The following is a 21958-nucleotide window of genomic DNA, read 5'->3' as shown; positions in this document are numbered from 1 at the left end:
GCCCAAACAGTGGTTCCCCCCCACATATGGGGTATCAGCATACTCAGGACAAATTGGACAACAACTTTTGGGGTCCAATATATCCTGATACCCTTGTGAAAATACAAAACTGGGGGCTAAAAAATCATTTTTGTGAAAAAAAAAAGGAATTTTTATTTTCACGGCTCTGTGTTATAAACTGTAGTGAAACACTTGGGGGTTCAAAGCTCTCAAAACACATCTAGATAAGTTCCTTAGGGGGTCTACTTTCCAAAATGGTGTCACTTGTGGGGGTTTTTAATGTTTAGGCACATCAGGGGCTCTCCAAACGCAACATGGCATCCCATCTTAATTCCAGTCAATTTTGCATTGAAAAGTAAAATAGCGCTCCTTCCCTTCCGAGCTCTGCTATGCGCCCAAACAGTGGTTTACCCCCACATATGGGGTATCGTCGTACTCAAGACAAATTGCACAACAACTTTTGTGGTCTAATTTCTTCTCTTACCCTTGGGGAAATAAAAAAATGGGGGCGAAAAGATCATTTTTGTGAAAAAATATGATTTTTTATTTTTACGGCTCTGCATTATAAACTTCTGTGAAGCACTTGTTAGGTCAAAGTGCTCACCACACATCTAGATAAGATCCTTAGGGGGTCTACTTTCCAAAATGGTGTCACTTGTGGGGGGTTTCAATGTTTAGGCACATCAGGGGCTCTCCAAATGCAACATGGCGTCCCATCTCAATTCCAGTCAATTTTGCACTGAAAAGTCAAATGGCGCTCCTTTCCTTCCGAGCTCTGCCATGCGCCCAAACAGTGGTTTACCCCCACATATGGGGTATCAGCGTACTCAGGACAAATTGTACAACAAATTTTGGGGTCTATTTTCTCCTTTTACCCTTGGTAAAATAAAACAAATTGGAGCTGAAATAAATTTTGTGTGAAAAAAAGTTAAATGTTCATTTTTATTTAAACATTCCAAAAATTCCTGTGAAACACCTGAAGGGTTAATAAACTTCTTGAAAGTGGTTTTGAGTACCTTGAGGGGTGCAGTTTTTAGAATGGTGTCACACTTGGGTATTTTCTATCATATAGACCCCTCAAAATGACTTCAAATGAGATGTGGTCCCTAAAAAAAAAAATGGTGTTGTAAAAATGAGAAATTGCTGGTCAACTTTTAACCCTTATAACTCCGTCACAAAAAAAAATTTTGGTTCCAAAATTGTGCTGATGTAAAGTAGACATGTGGGAAATTTTACTTATTAAGTATTTTGCGTGACATATGTCTGTGATTTAAGGGCATAAAAATTCAAAGTTGGAAAATTGCGAAATTTTCGCCAAATATTCGTTTTTTTCACAAATAAACGCAAGTTATATCGAAGAAATTTTACGACTATCATGAAGTACAATATGTCACGAGAAAACAATGTCAGAATCGCCAAGATCCGTTGAAGCGTTCCAGAGTTATAACCTCATAAAGAGACAGTAGTCAGAATTACAAAAATTGGCCCGGTCATTAACGTGCAAACCACCCTTGGGGGTGAAGGGGTTAATATTAGATAGGACCTGAATGGGTACATCTTGTCGCTGTGGGGCGGCTTTTGTGCTTTTTGGATCAAAATAGCGTTAAAAAAGTACCCAGTGTTTATTTACATGTATCATTTTTTTTTTCTTGTGATCCTATGTTCAGGATAGGTGATGAATGCAAGATCATTGGGTGGTCCTACACCAGTGGTCCCACCCCGTCTACAGTTATAAAGCTGCACCTGTTTTTTTGTCTCTCAGAGACATTGAATAAAGTGTAGTGGGAATGTGTGACCTCTGATTTATTGTAAAATGGGACATAGAACGCTTATTCTCATGACTAATGGGGAGGTCAGTGTTTATGCAGCTATAACTTATCCTGTGGATTGGTGATAAACGCTGTCCATGGGACAATCCCTTTGATGGCATACCTGCGTGACGACCTCAGTTACCTTCATTAGTAGAATTACCCATCACTACAATCTCCATAGGGTCCAGTGTACAGGTCCTTCTCAAAAAATTAGCATATAGTGTTAAATTTCATTATTTACCATAATGTAATGATTACAATTAAAGTTTCATATATTATAGATTCACTATCCACCAACTGAAATTTGTCAGGTCTTTTATTGTTTTAATACTGATGATTTTGGCCTACAACTCCTGATAACCCAAAAAACCTGTCTCAATAAATTAGCATATTTCACCCGACCAATCAAATTAAAGTGTTTTTTAATAACAAACAAAAAAACCATCAAATAATAATGTTCAGTTATGCACTCAATACTTGGTCGGGAATCCTTTGGCAGATATGACTGCTTCAATGCGGCGTGGCATGGAGGCAATCAGCCTGTGACACTGCTGAGATGTTATGGAGGCCCAGGATGCTTCAATAGCGGCCTTAAGCTCATCCAGAGTGTTGGGTCTTGCGTCTCTCAACTTTCTCTTCACAATATCCCACAGATTCTCTATGGGGTTCAGGTCAGGAGAGTTGGCAGGCCAATTGAGCACAGTAATACCATGGTCAGTAAACCATTTACCAGTGGTTTTGGCACTGTGAGCAGGTGCCAGGTCGTGCTGAAAAATGAAATCTTCATCTCCATAAAGCATTTCAGCCGATGGAAGCATGAAGTGCTCCAAAATCTCCTGATAGCTAGCTGCATTGACCCTGCCCTTGATGAAACACAGTGGACCAACACCAGCAGCTGACATGGCACCCCACACCATCACTGACTGTGGGTACTTGACACTGGACTTCAGGCATTTTGGCATTTCCTTCTCCCCAGTCTTCCTCCAGACTCTGGCACCTTGATTTCCGAATGACATGCAAAATTTGCTTTCATCAGAAAAAAGTACTTGGGACCACTTAGCAACAGTCCAGTGCTGCTTCTCTGTAGCCCAGGTCAGGCGCTTCTGCCGCTGTTTGTGGTTCAAAAGTGGCTTTACCTGGGGAATGCGGCACCTGTAGCCCATTTCCTGCACACGCCTGTGCACGGTGGCTCTGGATGTTTCCACACCAGACTCAGTCCACTGCTTCCTCAGGTTCCGGTCACCTCTTCTCGTTGTACAGCGTTTTCTGCCACATTGTTTCCTTCCAACAGACTTACCATTGAGGTGCCTTGATACAGCACTCTGGGAACAGCCTATTTGTTGAGAAATTTCTTTCTGGGTCTTATCCTCTTGCTTGAGGGTGTCAATGATGGCCTTCTTGACATCTGTCAGGTCGCTAGTCTTACCCATGATGGGGGTTTTGAGTAATGAACCAGGCAGGGAGTTTTTAAAAGCCTCAGGTATCTTTTGCATGTGTTTAGAGTTAATTAGTTGATTCAGAAGATTAGGGTAATAGGTCATTTAGAGAACCTTTTCTTGATATGCTAATTAATTGAGACAGGTTTTTTGGGTTATCAGGAGTTGTATGCCAAAATCATCAGTATTAAAACAATAAAAGACCTGACACATTTCAGTTGGTGGATAATGAATCTATAATATATGAAAGTTTAATTGTAATCATTACATTATGGTAAATAATGAAATTTAACACTATATGCTAATTTTTTGAGAAGGACCTGTATATACATACACAGTCATATGAAAAAGTTTGGGCACCCCTATTAATCTTAAGCTTAATGTTTCATAAAAATTGTTTTTTTGCAACAGCTATTTCAGTTTCATGTATCTAATAACTGTTGGACACAGTAATGTTTCTGCCTTGAAATGAGGTTTATTGTACTAACAGAAAATGTGCAATCTGCATTCAAACAAAATTTGACAGGTGCATAAGTATGGGCACCCTTATCATTTTCTTGTTTTAAAACTCCTACCTACTTTTTACTCACTTACTAAAGCACTTTTTTTGGTTTTGTAACCTCATTGAGCTTTGAACTTCATAGCCAGGTGTATGCAATCATGAGAAAAGCTACTTAAAGTGGCCACTTGCAAGTTGTTCTCCTGTTTGAATCTCATCCGAAGAGTGGCATCATGGGCTCCTCAAAACAACTGTCAAATGATCTGAAAACAAAGATTATTCAACATAGTTGTTCAGGGGAAGGATACAAAAAGCTGTCTCAGAGGTTTAACCTGTCAATTTCCACGGTGAGGAACATAGTAAGGAAATGGAAGAACACAGGTACAGTTCTTGTTAATTCCAGAAGTGGCAGGCCAAGAAAAACATCAGAAAGGCAGAGAAGAAGAATGGTGAGATCAGTCAAGGACAATCCTCAGACCATCTCCAGAGAGCTGCAGCATCAACTTGCTGCAGATGGTGTCACTGTGCATCGGTCAACTATTCAACGCACTGTTTTTTTGCCGCCATGCATAACACCTTTTTGTATTACCAAACAACTCAATCTTGGTTTCATGAGTCCACAGGACCTGCTTCCAAAAAGAAATTGGCTTCTCCAAATGTGCTTTTGCATACCTCAGCCGACTCTGTTTGTGGCATGCTTGCAGAAACGGCTTCTTTCGCATCACTCTCCCATACAGCTTCTCCTTGTGCAAAGTGTGTTGTATAGTTGACCGATGCACAGTGACACCATCTGCAGCAAGTTGATGCTGCAGATCTCTGGAGGTGGCCTGAGGATTGTCCTTGACTGATCTCACCATTCTTATTCTCTGCCTTTCTGATGTTTTTCTTGGCCTGCCACTTCTGGCCTTAACAAGAACTGTACCTGTGTTCTTCCATTTCCTTACTATGTTCCTCACAGTGGAAATTGACAGGTTAAACCTCTGAGACAGCTTTTTGTATCCTTCCCCTGAACAACTATGTTGAATAATCTTTGTTTTCAGATCATTTGACAGTTGTTTTGAGGAGCCTATGATGCCACTCTTCAGAGGAGATTCAAACAGGAGAACAACTTGCAAGTGGCCACTTTAAGTAGCTTTTCTCATGATTGCATACACCTAGCTATGAAGTTCAAAGCTCAATGAGGTTACAAAACCAAAAAAAGTGCTGTAGTAAGTCAGTAAAAAGTAGGTAGGAGTATTTAAAACAAGAAAATGATAAGGGTGCCCATACTTATGCACCTGTCAAATTTTGTTTGAATGCAGATTGCACATTTTCAGTTAGTACAATAAACCTCATTTCAAGGCAGAAACATTACTGTGTCCAACAGTTATTAGATATATGAAACTGAAATAGCTGTTGCAAAAAAAAAAAAACAATTTTTATAAAACATTAAGCTTAAGATTAATAGGGGTGCCCAAACTTTTTCATATGACTGTATATATATATCCCCCTCTCCCTGTCTCCCTGGGAGCACGTCAATAACTGGAACCTATAAGGCCTTGTTCACACTATCCTTTTTTTGCTGCGGATTTTTCAGCTGCGGATTTGGAAAAACCGCAGTGCAAAACCGCGGTGGTTTTCACTGTGGTTTTTTGTGCGGTTTCTACTGCGGATTCCACTGCGGGTTTCCAACTGCACTTTCCTATTGGTTTAGGTGGAAAACCGCTGCGGAATCCGCAGAAAGAATTGACATGCTACTTCTTTTTTTCCGCAGAGAATCCGCGCTGATTTTCAAGCGGAAAATGCAAAGTGGGCACAGCGGTTTTTGTTTTCCATAGGGTAACATTGTACTGTACCCTGCATGGAAAACGGCTGCGGATCCGCAGCTGCAAATCCGCTGCGGATCCGCAGCAAAAAACGCAAAGTGTGAACATAGCCTAAGGGAAGCATTTCCGGCAACCTTTTGTGCAGTTCCTTGACTGACCTGGGGCAAGTGGTGGCGCCAGAGATACGATCCCTGTTGGGTCTTTCTCTCCCCTCCCCAGAGGTGAGTGAAGGCGACACACCCCTTTCCCTGTGAAATCCGTCACACACAATAAGTGGTGTATATGCAGTATGTAATATAAACTGAATAGTTAAAGTCTACAAACCCTTGACAAAATTTCCAGGTCTTGCCATTAAAAAAAAAAAAATATATATATATACATACATAAAAAGCATTACAGAATGCTGTAGATAAGCCCCTGATGCCGGCGGCCTTAGCTTATAGGCGAATTTTGTGGTGACAGATTCCCTTTAAAATGCAGGCAGTCCCATTTAGGACAAAGAGCCCCTGCAGTGAAAAAGGAGATGTCGATTGAACGTGAACAAAGTGTTATAGATTGGACAAATAATTAAGACAAGAAAAGGACTTTTCAGAGAGTTTGAACAGAGGTACTCGTGTTTACCCATAGGTAGCAAAATGGAAACGGCTTTGTAAACAGACACTGCTGTTTCCTGCAAGGCAAATGCTATACTTTGATCCAGGCGTATGTCTCTGGAAGAACGTTAGAAATATTGGAATCATATAGATCTGATAGTGATGGGACATACATTTTCAGCTTCAGAACGAATCAGAGAAAAAGATGCATGTTTTTTCATAATTAACACCTGCCTATAAGCCACATTTAAATAGTGGGCAGACCGCTGTCCTACTCACCCTCTGTCACCGCATCTCCGTTGTCCCGGCGGCTCTCCTCTGCTCAGCGGTCACGTGGTACAGCTCATTAAGGTAATGAATATGTGCTCCATGCCTATGGGAGTGGAGACGCGTACAAATTCATTACCTTAATGAGCGGTACCACGTGACCACTCAGTACAGGAGATGAGAGCTGCCGGGACAACGGAGATGCAGGGACGGAGGAGGAGTATGATCTTTTCTGTTAGCCGGCGGCTGCAGCTGTCACTGTGCCACAGCCGCCGGCTCCTGATGCTGCTCCGCCGCTCCCCCTCCCCGGCCAGCTTTCTGGACAATTGACTCATGTATAAGCCGAGGGGTGAGTTTTCAGCACACAAAAAAATCTCGGCTTATACTCGAGTATATACAGCACTTATTTCCGCCAATGTATATTGTGCCCTATGTGCTGTGTATATGTATCCCACACAGGGCACAGTATAAACATACGACTCCCACACATCGCACATTATACACACACACACACACACAGCTCCTACACAGGGCACAGTATACACACACGGCTCCCACACACGGCACAGTATACACATGCGTGCGAGCCTCCCACACAGAGCACAGTATACACACACACGCACGCGCCTCCCACACAGGGCACAGTATACACACAAGCGAGCGCGCCTTCCACACAGGGCACAGTATACACACACACGCCTCCCACAGGGCACAGTATACACACACGCCTCCCACAGGACACAGTATATACACACACGCCTCCCACAGGACACAGTACACACACACACACACACACCTCCCACAGGGCACAGTATACACACATGCGTGCGCGCCTTCCACACAGGGCACAGTATACACACATGCGTGCGCGCCTTCCACACAGGGCACAGTATACACACAAGCGAGCGCGCCTTCCACACAGGGCACAGTATACACACACACGCCTCCCACAGGGCACAGTATATACACACACGCCTCCCACAGGACACAGTACACACACACACCTCCCACAGGGCACAGTATACACGCACACACCTCCCACACAGGGCACAGTATACACGCACACACCTCCCACACAGGGCACAGTATACACGCACACACCTCCCACACAGGGCACAGTATACACATCCATCACACACTGCATAGGGGCACGGTATACACATCTGTATCACACACTGCACAGTATACACATCTGTATCACACACACATACACACACACACTGCACAGTATACACATACACATCACACTGGACAGGAGGCACAGTATACACATATGCATCACAAACTGCACAGGGGCACAGTATACACATGCATCACACTGCACAGGAGGAACAGTATACACATATGCATCACACACACTGCACAGGAGGCAGAGAATACACATAAGCATCACACACACTGCACAGGAGGCAGAGAATACACATAAGCATCACACACACTGCACAGGAGGCAGAGAATACACATAAGCATCACACACACTGCACAGGAGGCACAGTATACACATCTGTAACACACACCACACACACACGGTGCACAGTATACACATCTGTAACACACACACACACGGTGCACAGTATACACATCTGTAACACACACGGTGCACAGTATACACATCTGTAACACACACACACACGGTGCACAGTATACACATCTGTAACACACACACACGGTGCACAGTATACACATCTGTAACACACACACACACGGTGCACAGTATACACATCTGTAACACACACACGGTGCACAGTATACACATCTGTAACACACACAGTGCACAGTATACACATCTGTAACACACACACAGTGCACAGTATACACATCTGTAACACACACACAGTGCACAGTATACACATCTGTAACACACACAGTGCACAGTATACACATCTGTAACACACACAGTGCACAGTATACACATCTGTAACACACACAGTGCACAGGGGCACAGTATACACATCTGTAACACACACAGTGCACAGTATACACATCTGTAACACACACAGTGCACAGTATACACATCTGTAACACACACAGTGCACAGTATACACATCTGTAACACACACAGTGCACAGTATACACATCTGTAACACACACAGTGCACAGTATACACATCTGTAACACACACAGTGCACAGTATACACATCTGTAACACACACAGTGCACAGTATACACATCTGTAACACACACAGTGCACAGTATACACATCTGTAACACACAGTGCACAGTATACACATCTGTAACACACACAGTGCACAGTATACACATCTGTAACACACACAGTGCACAGTATACACATCTGTAACACACACAGTGCACAGTATACACATCTGTAACACACAGTGCACAGTATACACATCTGTAACACACACAGTGCACACATCTGTAACACACACAGTGCACAGTATACACATCTGTAACACACACAGTGCACAGTATACACATCTGTAACACACACAGTGCACAGTATACACATCTGTAACACACACAGTGCACAGTATACACATCTGTAACACACACAGTGCACAGTATACACATCTGTAACACACACAGTGCACAGTATACACATCTGTAACACACACAGTGCACAGTATACACATCTGTAACACACACAGTGCACAGTATACACATCTGTAACACACACAGTGCACAGTATACACATCTGTAACAGTGCACATGGGCACAGTATACACATCTGTAACAGTGCACAGTATACACATATGTAACACAGTGCACAGGGGCACACTATACGCATATGTATCACACACACTGCACAGGGGGCACAGTATACACATATGTATCACACACACTGCACAGGGGACACAGTATACACATATGTATCACACACACTGCACAGGGGGCACAGAATACAAATATCTTACACACTGCACAGGGGCACAGTACACACATATGTATCACACACACTGCAAGGGGGCACAGTATACACATGTATTACACACACTGCACAGGAGGCACAGTATACACATATGTATCACACACACTGCACAGGGGGCACAGTATACACATATGTATCACACACACTGCACAGGGGGCACAGTATACACATATGTATCACACACACTGCACAGGGGGCACAGAATACACATATGTATCACACACACTGCACAGGGGGCACAGAATACAAATATCTTACACACTGCACAGGGGCACAGTACACACATATGTATCACACACACTGCAAGGGGGCACAGTATACACATATGTATTACACACACTGCACAGGAGGCACAGTATACACATATGTATCACACACACTGCACAGGGGGCACAGTATACACATGTATCACACAGTGCACAGGGGCACAGTATACACATATGTATCACACACACTGCACAGGTGGGCACAGTATACACACATCTCACACACACTGCACAGGGGCACAGTACACACATACCGTATGTATCACACACTGCACAGGGGGCACAGTATAATAATAATAATAAATAATCTTTATTTATATAGCACCAACATATTCCTCAACGCTTTACAGTTTAACAGTTTCAAACACAACAGTCATAGGTAACAATACAGTGATAAAGCAAAACAAGACAAAATAAGACGACCCTGCACATATGTATCACACACACTGCACAGGGGGCACAGTATACACATATGTATCACACACACTGCAAGGGGGCACAGTGTACACACATCTCACACACTGCACAGGGGGCACAGAATACACATATATCTCACACACACTGCAAGGGAGCACAGTATACACATATGTATCACACACTGCACAGGGGGCACAGAATACACATATATCTCACACACACTGCAAGGGGGCACAGTATACACATGTATCACACACTGCACAGGGGGCACAGAATACACATATATCTCACACACACTGCAAGGGAGCACAGTATACACACATGTATCACACACACTGCACAGGGGGCACAGTATACACATATGTATCACACACACTGCACAGAGGCACGGTATACACATGTATCACACACAGTGCACAGGGGCACAGTATACACATATGCATACCACACACTGCACAGAATACACATGTATCACACAGGGGCACAGAATACACATGTATCACACACACTGCACATATCACACACTGTGCACAGTATACACACATGTATCACACATATATCACACATATACACTGCATAGGGGCACAGCATACACACACAGTGCACATATGACACACAACATACACCGCACACACCGGTGACAGGGCAGTGACACCGGCGCCCAGCAGTCTCCGGTGAGCAGTAGAGCAGAGCGGCCGCTCCTCCCGGCCTCCGCGGGATAACCCCGCTACTCCAGCCGGCACAGCACACAGGAGCGGGTCTGTGTCTCCCGCCCCCCCGGAGAGCAGAGGCCTCGTCCGCTCGGCCGGAACCGGCGCTTCTGTGCTGTGAGATTTGCCGGCATTCTCTGGCCCGCTGCGGCATTACTAACTCACAGCAGAAAATGAGCGGAGCAATGTGGGGGAATGAGGAGACGTCCCATCTCCCGGCCTAGTGAGGCCCACCGGAGCCTCGGCCTGTCCTACATTTAGCGCCCAGCAGCAGTGTGCCACCAGCCGGCACGATCGCTTCACTGCAGGCCGAGGCCTCGCTCTGGCCCAGTGTTCTCCACTTACCTTTCCAAGCTGCTTTTTTTTTCTCTCCTCCTTTCTCCCCCCTTTTCTGTTTGGCTGTCAGATCCCAGGACCTCCCCAGCCGGCTGCGATCCGGACCGGGGGCGCTGTGCCGCTCTGGATCTCCTCCTTCCAGCCAGGACCCCAGTAATAACTGTACGAAGCGCATTAATTTCTACGGGGGAAGGAGGGAGGGGGTGGAGGTCATAAAAAATCTCGTAGTAACAGAGCGGGGGCCGGAGCCTGGAAGGGAATCCCTGGATGTATTCTCCAGCAGGGAAGGCTGGGCTGCTCCTCCTGCGGCTGCCTCCGACAGCACCACTACCGGCGCTCAGAGGACATGACACCGGGGCGCTGCTCTGCCCTCAGCGGCCACCGCCGCTCTGCAGCATCTCTGTGTCCAGCCTCAGTGTGTGAGAATACCCAGCGGTATAGTGATGATGTGCAATAATGGATAATACTCTGTATGGTAATAATATGTCATAATCTGTGTGTAATAATGGACACTACTCCTATATCAATATACTACTCTGTATAGTAATAATGTATAATACTCCTATATCCTGTCTAGTAGTAATGTATAATACTCCTACAGCTATATACTCTGTATAGTAATAATGTATAATACTCCTATAGCTATATACCCTGTATAGTAATAATGTATAATACTCCTATAGCTATATACTCTGTATAGTAATAATGTATAATACTCCTATAGCTATATACTCTGTATAGTAATAATGTATAATACTCCTATAGCTATATACCCTGTGTAGTAATAATGTATAATACTCCTATAGCTATATACTCTGTATAGTAATAATGTATAATACTCCTATATCCTGTCTAGTAGTAATGTATAATACTCCTACAGCTATATACCCTGTATAGTAATAATGTATAATACTCCTATAGCTATATACTCTGTATAGTAATAATGTATAATACTCCTATAGCTATATACTCTGTATAGTAATAATGTATAATACTCCTATAGCTATATACTCTGTATAGTAATAATGTATAATACTCCTATATCCTGTCTAGTAGTAATGTATAATACTCCTACAGCTATATACCCTGTATAGTAATAATGTATAATACTCCTATAGCTATATACTCTGTATAGTAATAATGTATAATACTCCTATAGCTATATACTCTGTATAGTAATAATGTATAATACTCCTATATCCTGTCTAGTAGTAATGTATAATACTCCTACAGCTATATACCCTGTATAGTAATAATGTATAATACTCCTATAGCTATATACTCTGTATAGTAATAATGTATAATACTCCTATATCCTGTCTAGTAGTAATGTATAATACTCCTACAGCTATATACCCTGTATAGTAATAATGTATAATACTCCTATAGCTATATACTCTGTCTAGTAATAATGTATAATACTCCTATAGCTATATACTCTGTATAGTAATAATGTATAATACTCCTATAGCTATATACTCTGTCTAGTAATAATGTATAATACTCCTACAGCTATATACCCTGTATAGTAATAATGTATAATACTCCTATAGCTATATACTCTGTCTAGTAATAATGTATAATACTCCTATAGCTATATACTCTGTCTAGTAATAATGTATAATACTCCTATAGCTATATACTCTGTCTAGTAATAATGTATAATACTCCTATAGCTATATACTCTGTCTAGTAATAATGTATAATACTCCTATAGCTATATACTCTGTATAGTAATAATGTATAATACTCCTATAGCTATATACTCTGTATAGTAATAATGTATAATACTCCTATAGCTATATGCTCTGTATAGTAATAATGTATAATACTCCTATATCCTGTCTAGTAGTAATGTATAACACTCCTATAGCTATATACTCTGTATAGTAATAATGTATAATACTCCTATAGCTATATACTCTGTATAGTAATAATGTATAATACTCCTATAGCTATATACTCTGTATAGTAATAATGTATAATACTCCTATAGCTATATACTCTGTATAGTAATAATGTATAATACTCCTATATCCTGTCTAGTAGTAATGTATAATACTCCTACAGCTATATACCCTGTATAGTAATAATGTATAATACTCCTATAGCTATATACTCTGTATAGTAATAATGTATAATACTCCTATAGCTATATGCTCTGTATAGTAATAATGTATAATACTCCTATATCCTGTCTAGTAGTAATGTATAATACTCCTACAGCTATATACCCTGTATAGTAATAATGTATAATACTCCTATAGCTATATACTCTGTATAGTAATAATGTATAATACTCCTATAGCTATATACTCTGTATAGTAATAATGTATAATACTCCTATAGCTATATACTCTGTATAGTAATAATGTATAATACTCCTATATCCTGTCTAGTAGTAATGTATAATACTCCTACAGCTATATACCCTGTATAGTAATAATGTATAATACTCCTATAGCTATATACTCTGTATAGTAATAATGTATAATACTCCTATAGCTATATGCTCTGTATAGTAATAATGTATAATACTCCTATATCCTGTCTAGTAGTAATGTATAATACTCCTACAGCTATATACCCTGTATAGTAATAATGTATAATACTCCTATAGCTATATACTCTGTATAGTAATAATGTATAATACTCCTATAGCTATATACTCTGTATAGTAATAATGTATAATACTCCTATATCCTGTCTAGTAGTAATGTATAATACTCCTACAGCTATATACCCTGTATAGTAATAATGTATAATACTCCTATAGCTATATACTCTGTATAGTAATAATGTATAATACTCCTATATCCTGTCTAGTAGTAATGTATAATACTCCTACAGCTATATACCCTGTATAGTAATAATGTATAATACTCCTATAGCTATATACTCTGTCTAGTAATAATGTATAATACTCCTATAGCTATATACTCTGTCTAGTAATAATGTATAATACTCCTATAGCTATATACTCTGTCTAGTAATAATGTATAATACTCCTATAGCTATATACTCTGTCTAGTAATAATGTATAATACTCCTATAGCTATATACTCTGTCTAGTAATAATGTATAATACTCCTATAGCTATATACTCTGTCTAGTAATAATGTATAATACTCCTATAGCTATATGCTCTGTATAGTAATAATGTATAATACTCCTATATCCTGTCTAGTAGTAATGTATAATACTCCTACAGCTATATACCCTGTATAGTAATAATGTATAATACTCCTATAGCTATATGCTCTGTATAGTAATAATGTATAATACTCCTATATCCTGTCTAGTAGTAATGTATAATACTCCTACAGCTATATACCCTGTATAGTAATAATGTATAATACTCCTATAGCTATATACTCTGTATAGTAATAATGTATAATACTCCTATAGCTATATACTCTGTATAGTAATAATGTATAATACTCCTATAGCTATATACTCTGTCTAGTAATAATGTATAATACTCCTATAGCTATATACTCTGTCTAGTAATAATATATAATACTCCTATATCTATATAATCTTAAACCAAAGTTGATACACAATACACAGTGTGTCTTAAACAATACACCTGTGCCTATATAAGGGATTACTTACAAAGAAATCCCATGCAATTACAACAGATAAACCCTACATAGAAATATTGCACAGAAAGGGATCATATTAAAAACATCTTTATTGGAAAAAACACAATATTAAAAATTACATCAAACACTAGATGGAATACTCTGAAAGGTGACAACTAGGGTTGAGCGACTTTTGCTTTTTTAGGATCGAGTTGGGTTTTGTGAAACCCAACCTTCTCGAAAGTCGGATTGCGTGAAATCGGCCGATTCTACTGTAAAGTCGGGTTCCGGACCGGAACACAAAACCCAATGCAAGTCAATGTGGATTATATTTTCTCTCTCTCTCTTCCGTGCAAAGCATATGTTGTGTTTGACTGCGGAAATCACTGCAGCCCAAACGGTAATATGGCTCTATGACGCCGCAGAAACCAGACCGGAACCTATGTCATCATGCTGCCCACACTCCTTAATTGACTGAAAAAATGGCGGGGAAGGCGTCATACAAAACGCGACTTTGGCGCCAAGATCGCCGACCACGTGGCCGATCCCACGCTGGAGTCGGGTCGGGTTTCACGAAACCCGACTTTGCCAAAAGTCGGCGACTTTTGAAAATGAACGATCCGTTTCGCTCAACCCTAGTGACAACTACACCAAGGCCGCAGGTAAGAGGATAATAGCATGCTATGAAAAAAAGTACCGTCCTTATAGTAAACATAGATGTGCTAGTGATCCTTATAGAATGAGGTATATAACACTAAGCTGGTAAAAAGCGTCCAGCAACCACATCCAAGCAAAGTACAGGACAATGGAAAAGGTTATTAAAGCATAATTACCTCAGACCTGCGGCGCCACCCCTACGCGCGTTTCGGCTTGCGTGCCTTCTTCCGGGGAGTCCCCCGGAAGAAGGCACGCAAGCCGAAACGCGTGTAGGGGTGGCGCCGCAGGTCTGAGGTAATTATGCTTTAATAACCTTTTCCATTGTCCTGTACTTTGCTTGGATGTGGTTGCTGGACGCTTTTTACCAGCTTAGTGTTATATACCGTATTTTTCGGACTACAAGACGCACTTTTTCCCCCCAAAAAAAGGGGGGAAAATGGGGGGTGCGTCTAATAGTCGCAATGCAGGCTTACCGTGGCGGCAGAGGTACGGTGGCAGAGGTGTGGTGGCAGAGGTGCGGCGGCAGACGTGCGGGGATGAGGAGGCGCAGTGAGCGGGGTCCCTTTCCCCGGTGAGGTGATGCAGCAGCCCGGTAATCAGCAGAGCCGGGTGAATCCTGTTGTTAGCGGTGGTGGCGGCCATCTTCCGGAGGCCGCGCGTGCGCAGATGGAGCGCTCTGCTTCCCGGGGCTTCAGGAAAATGGCCGCGCGTGCGCAGATGGGGATCGCGGCGGCCATTTTCCTGAAGTTCGTGGCTTCAGGAAAATGGCCGCCGCGATCTCCATCTGCGCACGCGCGGCATCCCGCGGCCATTTTCCTGAAGCCCCGGGAAGCAGAGCGCTTCATCTGCGCACCCGCGGCCTCAGGAAGATGGCCGCCACCACCGCTAACAACAGTATTCACCCGGCTCTGCTGCTTACCGGGCTGCTGCATCACCTCACCGGGGAAAGGGACCCCTCTGACGCCATACCTCTCACTGCGCCTCCTCATCCCAGCACCTCCTCATCCCAGCACCTCCTCATCCCAGCACCTCCTCATCCCAGCACCTCTGCCGGTAAGCACTGCTGCAACCCTCCCATGGACACCAGGCCGTGGCGTCGCCCATCTAAGCAGGAAGGGACCCTGCTCAGGTGCACGCCGTACCACATCACCCCACCTCTGCCGACACCATGCCTCCTGTGACCCTGCTCTGCCACCGCCAGCCCTCAGGTAAGATACTGTAAATTCGGACAATAAGATGGACCCCCATCTTATAAAAAATCTTTTTTTCTGCAATTTTCACCCCAAATTTGGGGTGCGCCTTATGGTCCGGTGCGTCTTATAGTCCGAAAAATACGGTACCTCATTCTATAAGGATCACTAGCACATCTATGTTTACTATAAGGACGGTACTTTTTTTCATAGCATGCTATTATCCTCTTACCTGCGGCCTTGGTGCCTTGGTGTAGTTGTCACCTTTCAGAGTATTCCATCTAGTGTTTGATGTAATTTTTAATGTTGTGTTTTTTCCAATAAAGATGTTTTTGATATGATCCCTTTCTGTGCAATATTTCTATGTAGGGTTTATCTATATAATCTGTATAGTAATAATATATAATACTCCTATAGCTATATACCCTGTATAGTAATAATGTACAATACTCCTATAGCTATATAATCTGTATAGTGATAGTGTATAATACTCCTATATCTATATAATCTGTATAGTGATAGTGTATAATACTCCTATATCTATATAATCTGTATAGTGATAGTGTATAATACTCCTATATCTATATAATCTGTATAGTGATAGTGTATGATACTCCTATATCTATAAACTCTGTATAGTAATAATGTATAATACTCCTACATCTATATACTCTGTATAGTAATAGTGTATAATACTCTGTATAGTAACAGTGTATGATACTCCTATATCTATATAATCTATATAGTATTAATATATAATACTCCTATAGCTATATACCCTGTATAGTAATAATGTACAATACTCCTATAGCTATATAATCTGTATAGTAATAATATATAATACTCCTAGCTATATACCCTGTATAGTACGAGGCTGAAGTTGTTTTTTTATTTGGCAATTTTTAGATTAGTTATTTCGTACACTCAAGTACTATGGGTATGAAAAGGACGACTTAGTGTTCCAATAGGGCAACAACACGAAGCATGCGTCGAGATTGGCGAATAAATGGTTCAATGACAATTAAGTAAAGAACCTGGAATGGCTCCAACAGTCCCCAGACCTCAACCCAATCAAACACTTGTGGGTAGAATTGAAGCAAACACTCTATACATACCCAAGTGAGTCTATCAGTATGCACCAACTTTCGGAACGTGTGGCTAGGATACGGCTAAAGTTCCCACCCCGAAGGTCCATACGGACACCATACTCTTAACCCGAAAACCAGTGGGATCACATATATGATACTGTTTAAAATGCCTGGGTATACTTTTAAGCAAATCAACATTGTCTTCCTCTTTAGCAGCCAGTATGTCTCTTATGTGCTCTCTTATTCCCACTTTAAGAACTCGTGTCGTCAGACCGATATAGATTTTCACACAAGAACAAGATGCATAATAAACCACCGCTGTTGTTGAACAAGTGATGGCGTGTGTGATTTTAAAAATATGTCCTTGGATTTATCAATATTAGGGCATGCCACACATTTCCCACATGGTTTGCAACCCCAAATAGATTGCTGGCTTTGATGTCCAGTGGAAAAAGGTGGAGAGGGGGGCCTTAGGTGTATAATAGCTCCTGACCAAGATGTCACCCAACTTTTGGGATCGTCTGGCTGTAATAGAAGATTTAGATGGAAGGTATTGTTTTAGTACCCGGTCAGCTAGTAGAATAGACCAATGTTACTTCACAATCTCAAATATCCTATTCCATTGTGAATTGTATGTAATCACCAATCTTACCTGGATCGTAGATTCATTCTTTTCAGAGGAATATAGCAGCAGATTATGATCCGTTTTTCTGGCCCTATTGTACGCTTTTTTAATTGACCTTTTGCTGTATTTTCTCTCCAAAAATTGGGCTTTCATTTCCGTTGCTCGGGTTTCAAAATCTGTCATACTGGAATCTATCCTTCTAATGCGAAGGAACTGACTGATGGGTACAGAGTTTACCACATGGAGAGGATGTGCAGAACTTGCATGGAGGACGGAGTTCACCGCTGTGTCCTTACAGAAGGCATCGGAAAGTAAAAGACCATCATGGACTCTCTTGACCAAGACATCCAAAAGTATATAGTCAGTGACCAATTGTGCAAGTTCTCCCACTTAAAAAGATGAGAGAGGCCTGTAATTGACATCATAGGTAGACCACAACTATGAGAGGCAAAATGAGAAAACAAATCCAGAAAATCACCTTGTCTGATTTGGCAAGATTTATTTTGCAAATTATGGTGGAAAATAAACATTTGGTCATTAACAAAAGTTAATCTCAATATTTTGTTATATATCCTTTGTTGGCAATGACAGAGGTCAAACGTTTTCTGTAAGTCTTCACAAGGTTGGCACACACTGTTGGTGGTATGTTGGCCTAGTGCTCCATGCAGATCTCTAGAGCAGTGATGTTTTGGGCCTGTCGCTGGGCAGCATGGACTTTCAACTCCCTCCAAAGGTTTTCTATTTGGTTGAGAGCTGGAGACTGGCTAGGCCACTTTAGGGCCTTCATATGCTTCTTACGAAGCCACTCCATTGTTGCACTGGTGGAGTGCTTGGTATCATTATGGTGAAAGACCCATCCACGTTTCATCTTCAATGCCCTTGCTGATGGAAGGAGGTTTGCAATCAAAATCTCACGATACATGGCCCCATTCATTCTTTTATGTACACAGATCAGTCGTCCTGGTCCCTTTGCACAGAAACAGCCCCAAAGCATGATGTTTCCACCCCCATACTTCACAGTAGGTATGGTGTTCTTTGGATGCAACTCAGAATTCTGTCTCCTCCAAACACAACAAGTTTTGTTTCTACCAAACAGTTCTACTTTGGTTTCAACAGACCATATGACATTCTCCCAATACTGTTCTGGATAATCTAAATGGTCTCTAGCAAATTTCATACGGGCCCGGACATGTACTGGCTTAAGCAGCGGGACATGTCTGGCACTGCAGAATCTGAGTCCCTGGAGACGTAGTGAGTTACTGATGGCAGCCTTTGTTACGGTGGTCCCAGCTCTATGCAGGTCATTCACTAGGTCCCCCTGTGTGGTGCTGAGATTTTTGCTCACCATTCTTGTGATCATTTTGACCCAACGGGGTGAGATCTTGCGTGGAGCCCCAGATCGAGGGAAATTATCAGTGGTCTTGAATGTCTTCCATGTTATTATTGCTCCCACAGTTGATTTCATCACACCAAGCTGCTTGCCTATTGCAGATTCAGTCTTCCCACCCTGGTGCAGGGCTACAATTTTGTTTCTGGTGTCCTTCGACAGCACTTTGGTCTGCACGATAGTGGAGTTTGGAGTGTGACTGTTTGAGGTTGTGGCAGGTGTCATTTATACTGATAAGTTAAAACAGGTGCCATTACTACAGGTAATGAGTGGAGGACAGAGGAGCCTCTTAAAGAAGAAGTTACAGGTCTGTAAGAGCCAGAAACATTGCATGTTTTTAGGCAACCAAAAACTTATTTTCCACCATAATTTGCAAAATAGATCTTGCCAAATCAGACAAGGTGATTTTCTGGATTTGTTTTCTCATTTTGACTCTCATAGTTGTGGTCTACCTATGATGTCAATTACAGGCCTCTCTCATCTTTTTAAGTGGGAGAACTTGCACAATTGGTGGCTAACTGAATACTTTTTTCCCCCACTGTAAACTCTGTTTAGTCATATCTGTAGCCCCCTAATACTCTTACATAATAATACTCTGTGTAATAATACTCATACTCATATATAACTCTATATGTAATATTACTCTATATACTTCCATAATACTCTTTATACTCATAATAATACCTCATACTCTATATACTCATATAATATTCGGCATACTCGTATATAATAATACTGTTTATATGCATAATAATACTCATACTAATAATCATACTCTATATATTTGTATCTAATAATGCCTATATTCTGCATACCATATATAATAATGGTTATACTCTGTGGTAACACAAAACCTATATATTTGTAAACTTGGGACAATGCACAACTCGATAAATCAATATCAAACTACCATATAGAAAACAAGCAGAGTATATGTGCCATACAAGAAAAAAATATTGTATATATTAAAATAATTCTAAAATACAATTATAATACCAAAGCCTGCTAAGCTCAAAATGCAAGGATTCCTTCCAATTTAACCCATGGTGAGCCTTATGCATGTATATACAGTTACATATAAATTCACAGAGCCTAAAAAGTGCATTAGTTACTAAGTACTTACATCCAAATGGATTTGCTAAAGGCATGAAAATAAATACCAAATACAGACTTACATATGCTGCCCAGGTGATAATGGTGGTTATCGTGCCGCCTCAATGCACGTTTTGTATAGTAACTTTCTCAGGAGGCGTGTGTTTGGGAGGGGGGTCGTAGTTAAATAGACCAAACTGGTCAGTCATGAGCTTCAAATGTGGAGGTGTGTGTCATTTAACCCTGTCTGCAGTTCCGAACATAGTGAATGCGAAAATGACGTGTCTATAAGATGTGGCGCATGTGCAGCGTGAACAGGCAAGGCAAACATGATCATGGGATGCATTAAAAGAGGTCTGGATACACATGATGAGGGCATTATACTGCCTCTGTACAAATCCCTGGTTAGACTGCACATGGAGTACGGTGTACCGCTTTGGGCGCCGGTGCTCAGGAAGGATATAATGGAACTAGAGCGAGCATAAAGGAGGGCAACAAAATTAATAAAGGGGATGAGGAGCTACAATGCCCAGAGAAATAAGCAAAATTAGGATTATTTAGTCTAGAAAAGAGATGACTGAGGGGCGATCTAATAACCGTGTATAAGTATATAAGGGGACAATACAAATATCCAAGGATCTGTTTATACCAAGGAAGGTGACGGTCACAAGGGGGCATTCTCTGTGGAGGAGAGAAGGTTTTTCCACCAACATAGAAGATGATTCTTTACTGTTAGGGCAGTGAGAATCTGGAATTCCTTTCCTGAGGAGGTGGTAATGGCAAACTCAGTCAAGGGGTTCAAGAGAGGCCTGGCTGTCTTCCTGGAGCGTAGCAATATTGTATCTTACAGTAATTAGGTTCTTTAGAAGGACTAGGATTTGGGGATTTTTTCTGACGGAATATAGGCTGAACTGGATGGACAAATGTCTTTTTTCAGCCTTGCTAATTATGTTACTATGAATCAGTGATAGAAGGTGTTTCAGTTTGCGGCCCAGTAGAGCGAAAGCACAGCCGCGTGGACATAGAGACAGCGCCTGCGCAGATGACCCAGTGCATCACTTGCCGAAATGCCAGCGAGACACATACCACACAAATGCGCATAGGCACACTGGATAATATGTAAGAACATATAATGAAGGGTCTACAGTATATATATTGTGACAGGGTCACTGGCACAGTGTATGAAGGGAGATATGTGTCATTGTGCATATTAGCTTCAGTGATGTGAAACCAGAATAGTTTTCCTCCAGCACGCTATGTGTTGAGAGGGTTAAGTTAATATGGGCTGATTTTAGCAGACTTTCA

At 41.5% G+C, this 21958-nt stretch overlaps 1 protein-coding gene across 2 annotated transcripts in view; it reads right to left on the bottom strand.

Annotated features, from left to right (window-relative positions):
- The window catches only part of INO80D (INO80 complex subunit D), a 76035-nt gene extending 64595 nt beyond the window's left edge, over nucleotides 1-11440 (bottom strand). For both annotated transcript variants that reach the window (XM_077275758.1, XM_077275759.1), the window contains exon 1: nucleotides 11040-11440. The gene's annotated coding sequence lies outside the window, so the exon portion shown is untranslated. The remainder of the gene's footprint in view (nucleotides 1-11039) is intronic.
- Between the last annotated feature and the right edge of the window lie 10518 nt (nucleotides 11441-21958).

This window comes from Ranitomeya variabilis, chromosome 7 (genome assembly GCF_051348905.1).
Source record: "Ranitomeya variabilis isolate aRanVar5 chromosome 7, aRanVar5.hap1, whole genome shotgun sequence".
Classification (NCBI taxonomy): domain Eukaryota; kingdom Metazoa; phylum Chordata; class Amphibia; order Anura; family Dendrobatidae; genus Ranitomeya; species Ranitomeya variabilis.
The sequence above is the reverse complement of the archived record's forward strand: the minus strand, read 5'-3'. Positions and strand labels throughout refer to the sequence as shown.